At 47.7% G+C, this 12,605-nt stretch overlaps 1 long non-coding RNA gene across 2 annotated transcripts in view; it reads right to left on the reverse strand.

The window, feature by feature from the left end:
• The window catches only part of LOC123570028 (uncharacterized), a 28,533-nt gene extending 22,587 nt beyond the window's left edge, over positions 1–5,946 (reverse strand). Inside the window, exons 1-3 of one of the 2 annotated variants that reach the window (XR_006693943.2) lie at positions 5,186–5,946; positions 4,489–4,539; positions 3,236–4,011 (exon numbers count right to left, since the gene is read on the reverse strand). This is a non-coding gene — a long non-coding RNA (uncharacterized lncRNA). Of the gene's footprint in view, positions 1–3,235; positions 4,012–4,488; positions 4,540–5,185 lie in introns of those variants that run through there. The other variant, XR_010582853.1, reaches the window with a different exon arrangement.
• Positions 5,947–12,605: the final 6,659 nt, after the last annotated feature.

Below are 12,605 nucleotides of genomic sequence, written 5' to 3' on the forward strand. Positions count from 1 at the left end.
AGTGGGAAATAGACTACATCTCTTGATGGGAAGGGCAGACATGGCATGGGCAATCAACCCCCATTTACCTTCTCAGTCATGCAATGTGTTCACTGCAGGTCAGCTCCATGTTGTTTTCACTCCAAAACCCAGGCTGATAAAGAGATCTCAAAATATTTTTAGTGTCATAGCAAAGGGATCATGATGAAGCATGTGCTGGCCCTGAAAGCTTCCAGCCAGAAGTGCTCTTTGCTCATAATTCATTGGCCAAAGCAAATTACATGGCAAAGCCTGTCTTATAATGCCCTGGGACTATAAGGGTACCTAAAAAAAGAGTGTTATAGAAATCCTACTTTAGTGTGAACTGCTTGGGTGAGGAGAGAGGAGGAAACCACAAAATATTTGGATGATATACAATGTTAAGAATTAGCTTCCAAGAAAATTTTAGAGAATATTTTATGTTATGCTAACAAGGTTCACTGACATTAACAGTTATAGAATATTATAGAGCCCATGCTCAAGAGGCGAAGCTGTTAGGAAGAGTTTCAAGGGAGTTAGACCACTTCTGTGTTCAATATACATACCAAGTCCCCCACTGTCATCTAAAGATTTCTTCTCTGGTTATAAAACTACCACTAGAATCATAAAAATTTTCATCAAGTCCAACCTACTCCACACACAAAGACAACTTATCACAGGTACAGGGAAATGTTAGGATATATATCTTGAAATAAGTCAAACTGTCAGCAGGCCTTCACTGACCATTCTTTACATGCTCATCTCTTTGCTATGTGCTGTAGTGAATGTCAAGTATAAAATAACCTCAAAGGTCAGGAAAATATTTTAAATAAAACAAAGACCAACATAAGATAACTATGGTCTTTCCCTGTTCTCCAAGAGGCAGACAATGGCTGCTGAGATATTTGTACTTCAGTTGGCAGTTTAAAATACAGTTAAGGCATAGGAAGCAATCGCAAGAAAAGCAGTAGGTAAATAAAAAGGAGGTGGTAGAAAGTTCAGGTGCTGGAAGAGATCAGAGGAAGGAAAAATCACTAAGGACTGAAATAGACATATTCAAGGAGGGGAAACTAGGGCTAAACCTCAAATGATAACACAAGATTATTCTTAAAGAAGAGACAGAAAACTTTTACAAAACATGAGAACATGGACAAAGCCACCTTCCCATGAGGTTCCCAAAGAACATGATTATAGAAGAACAGAAGAAAATGTTCCACAGAGTCAAAATTTACCACTACCTCAGTATAGACCCCAAATCCCAACATTAAAAGGGCTAGGCCAGGTGACCCACTCTTTGTCCTAAATTGGTCAGGCTTCCAACTAAAGTAAGCTGGGAAGCCTCCTGCTCAGTTCCACCTTTGCCAATGCCCATACACAAATGCCAAATCTTACTACTCTATATTCCTAATGACAAGAGATAAAGCAATGCCCACCAACCCAGCACTGACCTGTCACAATACAGCATCTTCCGCTAGCAAATGTGGTCCTATCAGCTTCCTAAAGTCCAACCAATTAGATTAGCATTCATGTTTCTTAATAAGAGAGAAGTATGAGGATGAACTCCTGAGCACTAGGTACCAACGGGGCCATACATCATTAAGCGCAACCAGAGCCATAGGGAGTTTCCACTGAAAGATGAATCAGGGCCGGCAGCAAAAAGGGACAGATGAGTCTCCGACTTCAGCAGTTCTTTATGGTAGGTGAAATGATTGCTAATGTTTTCACTTTGCCTATGCATTAGTCTTCTCCACGTTTCTTTCTCATTTCTTTCTATGCTGCTGTGAAAAGACTCATTTCAACAAATTTCTGAACCAGGAAATGTGGAATCCATAAAATGTTGGTTTGGTGTTTGATTTGGGGGTTTCTTAGTATCACATTCGTTCTACAGGCACCACAAGAATCCCCCAACTCTCACAAAGTAACAGTGCAACACAAAGACCTTAAACACAAAGAAGGCTTGTCTTCTCTGTGCCCCAATATTGCTTTTATTATGAATCACACAAGTTAGACTTTATTGCATCTTGTTCTGTTATGCTACTATTAATCTTGCGTCCCCAAGTAGAATGTAAGGGGCCTTGCTGGCACTGTGCATGCACCCCCATAGTGCCTTACCCAGTGCTGGGCAGGGTTAGAAATAGAAACTAAGGCAGCAGCCCTTCCTTCCAGGGTCTTGCAGCAGTGAACTAGCTTGACTTTCAAATAAGTTCACACCATACAATATAGTAACAGGAGAGTGTTCACAAATCTGGCCTTTTCTGGATATTAAATACATTTCTGCTGCTGGACTAGCCAAATAAATACAGAATGTATGTCATCCAAAAAGCAGGACAGATAAGTACTCGATTTGAGTTAATAATGTGCTATTAAAACTACATATGTCAAATTATTTCATGTATAATGCAAACATATGATCTATCACAATTAAGATGATCTTGAAATGTCTAAGGGCCAAGCTCGATTAGGGCTCTAAAATATTTTGGTTTCTGCCATAACCTTCCTGGAATGGCTTAGCAAGTAAGAATCCCCTACTGTTTGCTTTAGTAAATCCCATTTTTCAAGGGTTAAAAGAGTGATGTGATTTAATCTTGATGATAAACATTTGCATTGGCCTAAAAACAGAGATAAACAGGGGAATTGCTCCTGGAAGGCTTCTGTTAAAATGTCCACAGAGTTTAACATGATAGAAACCATCAACCAACAGGTTTATTGATGCCCAGCAGGGCTAGAGCCTGTTTTCTTCCTTGCACACAGCTCTGGGTGCAGTTCAAGCCCCACACACACCTAGAGGGAAAGGTGAGACCTTTCAGGATGGACCAGGTCAAATACACATTCCAACAGCACCTAATTTAGAGCTTCACTTAAACTGTATGTGTCAGTAGGGTCCAGACATTTGTCTTCTTTGACCTTGCTTCCCACTCCCTTCCAAGGGAGAACACAACTACATGTCTGTGGTTCATTGCTCTCCATTCTGTATTTCCTCTGGACCATGTAGCTGAGTCCCAGCAGTAGGGTGGCCCTCACTCTTTGGTGTGCCTGAGTCTGCCTCCCCAGGTGAACTGGGTATGTGTGATTTTAAGAAACTTCAGGATGCTGACTTACATGAAGTCTAGGTTAGTGGCTTCTGGGAGGTCAAGGGGAGATGCAATCTGCTACCATAGCCAGAACCTACTTTCCCCACCCCCACCCCAGCCTCTGGGTTCTAACTGTATGATTGCAATAAAGAAGTCACTGAGGCCAGATGTGGTGGCTCATGCCTGTAATTCTAGCACTTTAGTAAGCTGAGGCAGGAGGACCCCTTGAGCTCAAAAGTTTGAGACCAGTCTGGACAACATGGTGAAACGTTGTCTCTACCAAAAATACAAAAATTAGCTGGGCATGGTGGCACACACCTGTGGTCCCAGCTACTTGGGGAGGCTGAGATGGGAGGATCACTGGAGCCCAGGAAGTCAAAGTTACAGTGAGTCATGATTGTGCCACTGCACTCCAGCCTGGGTGACAGAGTGAGACCCTGTATCAATCAATCAATCAATCAACCAATGAAAGAAGTCACTGAGATCTTGATGCAAAGAAAAGGAAAACAAGGGGTCTGGTATGAGTTTGGCCCAATCCTAATGGCCTGGAGCAAGTTACCTTTCTCTACGGTGATGTTTCTCAAAATACGCTCCCCGAATACCAGTTTCAGAATCACCTGCCAGAGATCTGGGTCCCACGCCAAGCTGGCTGAAGGAATCAAAGTGTCTAGCAGTGGGGCCACATTCTCATGTTTGAGGACCATGGTCTAAAGACTCTGAGTTTGTTATCCATCAAATGAAGTAACACAGGCCATAGCTACTTAATGAAGTTATTGTAAGGACCAAAATGGTATAGTGTATGTAAAGTAGTATACGGTCTGGTTTATCAATTAAGAGCATATTTGGGATCCAAACAGACCTGAACTTGAAACCAGATTTTGCCACTTACCAGCTGTGTGATCTTGAGAAAAGTACATCCTCTCTGAGCCCCTGTTTTCATAAGCTGTAAAATGTGGACAGTAATACCTAACTCATGGAAGCCACACAAGGACTAAATGAAAGGTTACATGAAAAATGCTTAACCCATTCCTGGCACAAGGTAAGTATTCCAGTCATGAACACATTTTTCCTCCTTCCCAGAAAAATACTTCAAACATGAGTCAGAGTATACTCCCTGCTTTACTACTACGGTGAGACTTACAATGCTTTTCCTACAGAACTTTCCAACTTGGTCTTAAGTTTTGTCTTTCATAAGTAATTGCCCAGGCTCTTCCAGTCTCTGTTAAGACAGGCTTATAAACTGTTACTATCTTGCTTATCTGGGACTAATAAATTGGCATCTTGGCTTTCTGTGCCTTTCCAAATATTTGATTCTCTTATACTTCCCCCCACCCCACATCGCTCAATTTACAATCCTAAACTATGGGATAATAGCCCCATCTCCATAGTAACTATTCAAGAAAGCGAAAAATATTTTTACCATATTAACGGAGAGTTTGTATCTAAGGGTATATCTTCACAGCAACTGGTCCTAAAAGAAATAAAAGGAAGGCAAGTTGCAGGAAACCAAAAGATTGGCTTAAGCTGACCCTGGGAAATCCCTGGCAGCTGTATCCCCCAAAATCGACCTCCTTCAGCCCTGGTCTCAATATCCCATGCCAGGAAAGAAGGGCATAGGGGCTATCTGGGGTGAAGTTTGGATTAAAGTTCCTGACAAACAAGGCCACCTCCTTGTCCCAGGGCCAATTCTAAAGGTTCCATCTGATACTGTGGGGAAGCTATCTTCCCCTAGCAGTCAACTCTTAGTAATCCAAAAATGTATTTATTTATCCTACTGTCAACAGGAATAAATTATATTCTACCTCCCGGTCCTTGCATTAGGGGAAAAAAAGTGAAGGAAGACAATCTATTTCAGTTGTAATTAACATCGGGCCCGAGGGACCTTTCTGAAATGTCTGCCCTGGCAACATTTCCCCCAGCGTGGATAAAAACGCCTTCATGGAATGAGAGCCTTGGAGATCTCCCGCAGACATCTAACTGGATTCCAAACACGGAAACCCTGAGCAAGAGATGAGTTTCCTGCGAGACTGTCAACTTGCACGCATTTCCGATCCCACCGCTGCCCCCTTCATTTTAGGCCTCCCCTATTGCCTGGGGCAGGGGCCCGATTTTCTTACTTTCACCATACCGCGCTGGAGAGAGGCCCGCACCAGGCAGGCTCCAGGCGGCCAATCTCGTGGCTCGAGAAGGCGCTGTTGCCACAGGGCCCAGTCGCCCGAGGAGGAGGCCAGCGCAGACCCTGGAGAAAGCAACAGGAAGCAACACATACGAAACCCTGGGCTAACTCTTCGGTCCAGGACCCGGGTCCGCGCACTTTGCGCCACACCCGCCAGGAAGCTCCCTCGCCCCCGCCCTCTGCCCCCCTCCCGCTGATCCGCCGCGAATTATGGAGTGAGTGCAGGGACTCAGTTCTGGAGTGCCAGGGGTTCTCCGGAACGGACCCCGGGGAACCCGAAACCCGGCATGGCCCTCCACCTCGGTGCACCCAATCTGATCCCGCAGCATTCCCTGCCTCTAGGCTGAGAGAGGGAAGAGGGGGAGGGTAGACAGAAAGTTAAAGACATCCCTTCCCCCACCCCAGCTAAGGTTTGGAACCGCACACCCGCAAGCCGGAGAAACCCCGACGCGCGCCCCGCACTCCTGCCTGGCGACCCGGCTGGGCTACGGGATCTATTACGCTCCGCGGAGAGGAAATCCCGTCCTTCCACTCGCTTCCTGGAAGAGTTGCTGCTTATGCAAAGGAAGGGAGGAGGGTAGTGTCCGGATGCCAGCAGAAGCAGCCGGCAACCCCGAGCAGGACCTCCGGGATGAAGCCATAGCAAACGGCCCCCTGCATCTCCTAGAGGTCCTGGGGCCCAGCCTAGGGGTCCCCGGCAATGACCTTCCCCGCCCACCTTCCGGAGGCGGAGCCCGGCCCGCGCAGCCCTGATGGAGAAAGTTTCCTGCCGCTCCTAGGGGGCGCCATGAGCCGCGGCTAGCGCCCTTTTCTTCCTCCCAGCGAAGAAAGATTTCCCCAGAGCGGCGGCACTAAAGGGGCGCAAGGTCCTTTTCTTAACCAAAACCTCGCTCCGTAGCACTCGCGCTTCCCTTCTCCTTGGAAACTCCATGCTTGAGCTTGGGGACATACAAGCTCCTAACCAAGCCTTCGGACGCTCGCAACACGCGGGAACTTTCTTCCTAGATCCCGCCAAGTTAGGGGTGGGAGGAAGCGCACCGGTCGAGTTTGACCTGCTTGCGCTGTCTCCCTCGATTATGAAATTGAAAGACTAAGCGTGATTTCCTCTGCAACGCTGTCTCCATTTCTTGTCCTGACAGAGGGTTGGTCTCAACTGACATAGTTACAGATGTGGCCTTAATCCCAGCCCCGCTCCCAAGCAGAGGAGAAGAGTGAGAAAGAGGGAAAAGCAGAGGTCTGATCTCTCCCTTCAGATATTCATCTCTCTAGCCAACAGTTTTCTTCTCCCCACACCTCCCCACCACGCGAAAAATTAGTCTCATTTGTACAGAAGCTTCTCCCGGGTACAGGGTCCGGGAGCGTGCAAAGGGTAGCCGGAGCTGAGAGCTAAGGCTGAACCTAGATTTTTCATGAGACTGTGGCAAAATGAAAGAAGAACCAGGGACGGAGGGTGGATACATGCCATACCGGGCGACTGGATCTGGCCTTAGGGGAGAGAAGCTTATTTAACCCGGAGATTTGCTTCTCAACTGTGGCCCGGCCCCACACCACCGCCACCCCACCCAACAGGGTTGCAAACCACATTTCAAGCCCGAGGGACTCAAGCCCGGAAAGGTCATCCCGGGAGCTTGGACCTGCAAAGCCCAGTGTGTCTGGGAAAGGGGGTCTAAAGTCTTGTTAGACTAGAACGACGCCACTGGGTCACAAACCTGACTCGCTCACGCGCAAGGCGAGGGCCGGCGGCGGTCTGCACGCGTGTGGACTTCGTGCACAGTCGGTCTGCGGTGCCTTCCACCCGCCAGCACGGGGCTGTTCTCTTAATGAATTACTAATGAGTTAAAATTGGGCAGCAGGCTTAATTAAAGCGTAGAGGCAATGTGTTTACCACATTGTAATTGAACTCATTAGGGCTATGGCTTTTTGTTTTTTAAGCAGCCGCCTTCCTTCTCTGCGTCGAATAATCTATGGGAAGCGTTTATTAGAGAAGGAGGGAGCAGGGCAGAAACAGTCCATCAATTCTTCAATGAAAACGACAGGACGAGGATGGGGAGGGGGATGCAACGCCTCCATTCCGCCGATGTCTTGGTGGAGCCAAGGCTAAACCGAGGCTTCCTAAGAAGTTTCAAGGGTAGGATGACCCAGTGAGGATTGCCGGCACTTGGAAAGTTGCCAAGGAAGGAGCTAGGCCGGAGCCTGAAAGGCAAACTTTGTAATACCACACAGGTCTACCGAACTCGGTCTTCATCCCCTTCTGGAACGCTGGGCTCCAACTGGAACCCCTGGCCCGCGCTCTCACGGACACCCAGTCTGACACTTCGTTATGAGATGGATTCGACTAACTTTATTTATTTATTTATTTATTTATTTATTTATTTATTTATTTATTTTAAAGGAGCCTATGTTCAGCCCTAAAGCTTTCCTTCCTGGGGATGCTGAGAAGGGCTCAGTCTTCTGCATCCAATCTTCCCAGCTCCCCTCCTGGAGATGCACAATAGGTTCTCATCTCACCTCAGGTGGTTGTTCCCCAGGAGAGTATGGAAAGGGTGTCCCCTCCTAGTGGACTGCCGGTGGGCGGCACAGGAGAAGCGCACCTGCGCGTCCTGGGACAATCCTTATCGTAGGGAGTTCAAGCTGCCGGCCGGGGCTGCGCGCCCCCAGGGTGGATTGCTCCCTCCTGCCCCTGGCCTTACTCCAATTACTAGGCCTTCAGCCCTCGTCTCATTTATGTCCTCCTTCGACCACTGGGCATGGAGGGGTGAAGGGTGGGGTGATGGGGCTGGGGCTGACGCTGCGGTCCTCGCCCTGCCCTTCCCTGCCTGACCAACAGGCGGCGTCAGAGACCCAGGTCTGAGGTGGGGAGCCAGGGGGTGCGGATCTGAGCAAGCGAAGCCGAGAAGGAGGGCGCGAGGAAACCGACCCTCACCCTAAACTTACAAACTTGCCCAGGAGGAGAGTAGGAAGAGCTGAGCGGCTGCAGGAACCGCCGAAAAGGGGAGGGCTGGGACAGGACAGGGTCGCGGCAAAGGACCGGATCGCGAGCAGGAACGCAGAGGACCGCGGGCGGCGGGAGGCGGCGGCTGATCAGCGCGGGGGAGGCGGCAGGCGCCGCGGGAGGCAGAGCGCCTAGGAGCCGCGGAGCGTGAGGCAGGAGGGAGGACCGCGAGCAGGGGGCCGGAGACCGCGCGGGCGGCGCGGACAGGTAAGTGGCTTCGTCCTCCGCCCTCGGCCTCCCTTCCTTTGGAGAATACGGGGACCAAGGGGACTCCAGGAATTTCTAGCCCCCAGCACAGCCCCGCAGCTGACCTCAACCTCCTCTGTCCCCTCCGCTTCAAACGCACACCCATTCCCAAGTCCCCATTCCTCACCATTTGTAAATTTTGTCGGTCTCCTATCCTGTCCATCCCCCCACCCCATCCCACCTATCTCCGCCTGACCCGGGAGGTTGAGGTAAATTGTCTCTAATTTGTTGCTAAAAGATTAATTGCAGAAGGTGGGTCGATTTGATTAAGGCAATTAATCTTTGGTTACAGCGTTCTGGTGTCACTTGTGGGCGGGGGGGGGGAGAATCTGAAGAGAGCTAGGGAGAGAAGGCAAACGAGACTTTTTGGAGACGCTATGGAAAGCGGCTCCCTCGCCTAGGACAGCATCCAGGTCTTTGCCCCTGAACCCCCGCAGCCCGCAGCCCCCGAGCTCACGCCGGCGGTTTCAGCACTGCCAAGCTCGGACAGCGACTCCCGCGGGTGAGCCTAGTAACTTCCCGGTCCTGGGAGGTGAAGGAATGTAGGCAGCCTCAGGAGCTGACCGGGACGAGGGGTGCACCCCTAGCTCCCGTCTCCGGCCCAACCACTGGGCTTCCCTTTCCCCACTGCTTGAAAACAGGATCCGGCCAAATAGACTCCCCGAAGACCCCAATTCTCAAACCGCCGTAGGGGTGGGAAAGAGAGAAACCCCCCAAACGTCTCCTAGAAAAGTTCCCAACGCTGGAGTTTTCTCTTTTCATGAATAATTAACGCTGCTCATAAATAACTGATGGAGGCAGTGGAGAAGGGAAGAGGGAGGAGGCGAGCGAAAGCCAGAGCGGCCAAAGAGAGATCGAAGAGTTTGTTAAAGGACCATTAAGGACGGCTTGCTGGGAACGGCATTCCTCCTAGATCACGCAGAGCGGTTCCACCCTGGCAAGGGGTAAAAGCAGAGAGGGGAGGCGCCCAAGAGAGCGAAGATTGTGCTGACCAAGCCCGGGGCACCCTTTCTAGACCCAGTCTTGTACTCTCACCATCCTCTCACACCAACCCAGGGCTCTTCCCAGAGCCACCTGAGACCTTCGGTCATCACCTATCCCCATGTCTACGCCCAAAGTGCAGAAGTTCTAGGCCCGATAATAGAGGTCCAGGGCTGAATTTGGATTTTGAGCTCTGACCGTGCTGCTTAGGACTGTGGCAAGACTTGCCCAGTTCCAACTAATTTGCATGCACCTCCCCAAAGCTCTCCTCACCCCATCGCAGACCATACCATTTCATTCTTTTCACACTGGCCCAAAGTCTTGAGACTTCAGTTTCCAGCGTGTTCATTCCCACCTGCTCACATCAGAACCCTCAAGAACACAGTCTTTACAGTGCTCCCCCCAAAACTGCTTCGCTCTCTCCCATTGCCCTTCCACCATCTCCAATTCCGGACTTCGTCTAAAGGTCTGGAGCATCCTGAACTCACATCTTGTATCCATCCCAGCTCTGCACTGGGACTCATGAGCAGGGATCTCAGAACTTGGAAGAAAGTCCAAGAAGAAACCCTTGCTCCTAGGCTGCAGGCCTATGCCAGGGCCTTTTGGCTCCTCTAGGAAACACTGGCCTCTCACCAAATAGACAGCCTCAGATGGCTAGTACATGTTTTTAGAGTGAAACTCCTGAGAGTCCCTTGGCCAAGCAGCCAACGCAGTCCTTCACAGGGGCTCATGGAGGCCATCCCACAGCAAAGCCATGTCTTTTCCTAGTGCAACCGGGCATAGAGCAGTATCTTCCCAGGGCATCGGCCCAGGGAAGAAGATACTGTAGACTGCACCAACCACCACTAGCTGTGAGATGAGGTTCTGACTTAGGAGGTAGGAAGGAGCCTCTTTCTGAGCTTGACCATTGGTCAACAGCATCCACCACATACACTTCCAAAATGACCATCTCCTGACCTCTGGGTGTACCAAAGGTCAGACTAACTTCTGATATTTCTGGGCTAGGAGCTGAGAGTAGCTTCCAAAGAGAAAAATTTGTGGCCAACCCTCATAGAATCTACGCTTAGAATATTTGTAATGAGAATTTTCTCTTCTCTTTATGTAATATATAAGAAAACACTAAAACCAATTTTATTTTCTCAACTACCTCCTCCCCACCTCAACGCTTCCATACCCTGAGCTCTACCTTTTAAGAACAGGGAAGTTCTGAATGGGAAAAGAAAATGGGGGGAGAAGAGGAAATTCTTAGGGAATTGTCTCTCCACCTCAATAGGGACATACCAACCAAGGAGGATAGTTGTGAAACTAGACAAAGGGGTAGGAGGAAATCAGATGAGGAGGAGGCTAGCCCTGGAGCCATGGGTTGTTTACTTCTCATATAAAATATAACTCCCCCAAGCAGGAAGTTACTGCAAACAAGTATCAATAATGAATGAATCTCCTGTAATAAAATACTTACATAATTAGCACAAGTCAAGTGGCTGCATTATGTTAACCTTTTGCAACTCTGAGCTGGAAAATTTTGCTCCAGAAACCCTCAGAATGCTGTTTTCATTCTCAAGAGAGGGTGAGAACCAAGCGCTCACCCAGCCTTCCACTGTTATGATATGGTTTTCCATTTCTGAACCAGGACGTAAGTACTTCTGAAATATAACAGAAAACTCTCTTTGGTGAATTCAGAACAGTCATTAACATTCAGTTTTAAGTGAATGTTAACAGTAAATAAAGAAATCTCTTGATTGTAATAGTAGTAACAAAGCAATAATTACCCAGTAGGTGGTCATCAGTAATGATAAATGTATCATTATTACTGTGTGAGTCTGGGAACTCAGTTTTGGAAACTACTTCAGACTTTTTAGTAGCATGGCTGGTTACAAAGCATTTCTTAGCCTGCAAAAGCCATATAATTTTATACACAATTTAGGTGAAAATAAATTTAAATCTGTATATTACATTTTTAATTTCAAGTTAGTAATTAAAGTTGGTTCATTATATCTCCTCTGAAACCCTCAGTGCTCATCTCCATGGTTTGTTTGTACAATTTGTTTCTAAGACACCCAAGGTTACACAGTTCTAAAAGATGGAAAATTTAATTATTTGCCAACATTAAGAGTTTGCCGATGATATCATAATGTGTCTTGAAGAAGTTTGGGATGGTATTGCCTTTGGTCTGTTTAGCTGCGCTTTCACTTGGAACCCCTTAAGCTACATGACCGAAAGCCTTTTTTTTACTTAAAAAATTTCTCCCAACATTCTCTCTGCATATTCACTGGTTGCTGTATTTTCAGGGAAAAAAAAAATCAATGACTCAGATTTCTATCACCTTCTTCCCTGGGATTTACTTTGCTAATATCTAATTTTATCTTTTGCTACCACTGAGTTAAAGTGTGCAGGCAGGAGAGAAGCTGAAGGCATTATGCTTATTGGGCAGTCAGAGAACACATGGTAGTTTAATAGTGCATTAGGTAATGGGATCAAGCTTGATGGCAAAGTAGAAATTTTTCAGATGAGTTGAGTGATGGGGGACAGTAAGACAGGGAAGACAGTAGGAAAGGGAAAAAGGAAAAGCCTTTATTTCCTTAGGAAATAAAATCTAATGTTCCTTCCACCAGTGTCAGCTGGGGAGATAGTAAATGTACATCTCTCTCATGACATGTCAACTACAATCTACAACCCCTCCCCCTACGCCCACTCCTCTGCTTCCCCTCCCCAAGCTTTAAAAGGTCCTGCTCTCCACACCCTCTCTGCATCCTCGGTTTTAATTACTTCTTAAACTGGTTGCTTGAAACAAAATAGCCAGTTGTAAAATAAAATAAGCCCTAGGCCTCATTTCTCATACTTAGTGGTTGTTGGAGTCTTCATATGATTAAAGACTCTTTTGCAGAAATCCAACCAATTACTTGCTGTGGTTTCATCTTCCACAATCCTATTTCCTACTCCACTTTCTCCCTCTTCCCTTCTCCTTTTTTCTCCTCTCCCTTCTTTAGGAGTGACAATCAGAAAAGGCAAGCATCTTGCCTTGTTATTCATTATGATAGCAGCATCTTTGAGATGCATCTTTGCCAATTAAAACTCCATGTAGATGCCTTATCCTTTTGTTGTAGCGGCCTAGGTTATTCAGGAGCAGAGACAAAAGCCTGAA

The sequence above is a fragment of the Macaca fascicularis genome, chromosome 18, assembly GCF_037993035.2.
Source record: "Macaca fascicularis isolate 582-1 chromosome 18, T2T-MFA8v1.1".
Classification (NCBI taxonomy): Eukaryota; Metazoa; Chordata; class Mammalia; order Primates; family Cercopithecidae; genus Macaca; species Macaca fascicularis.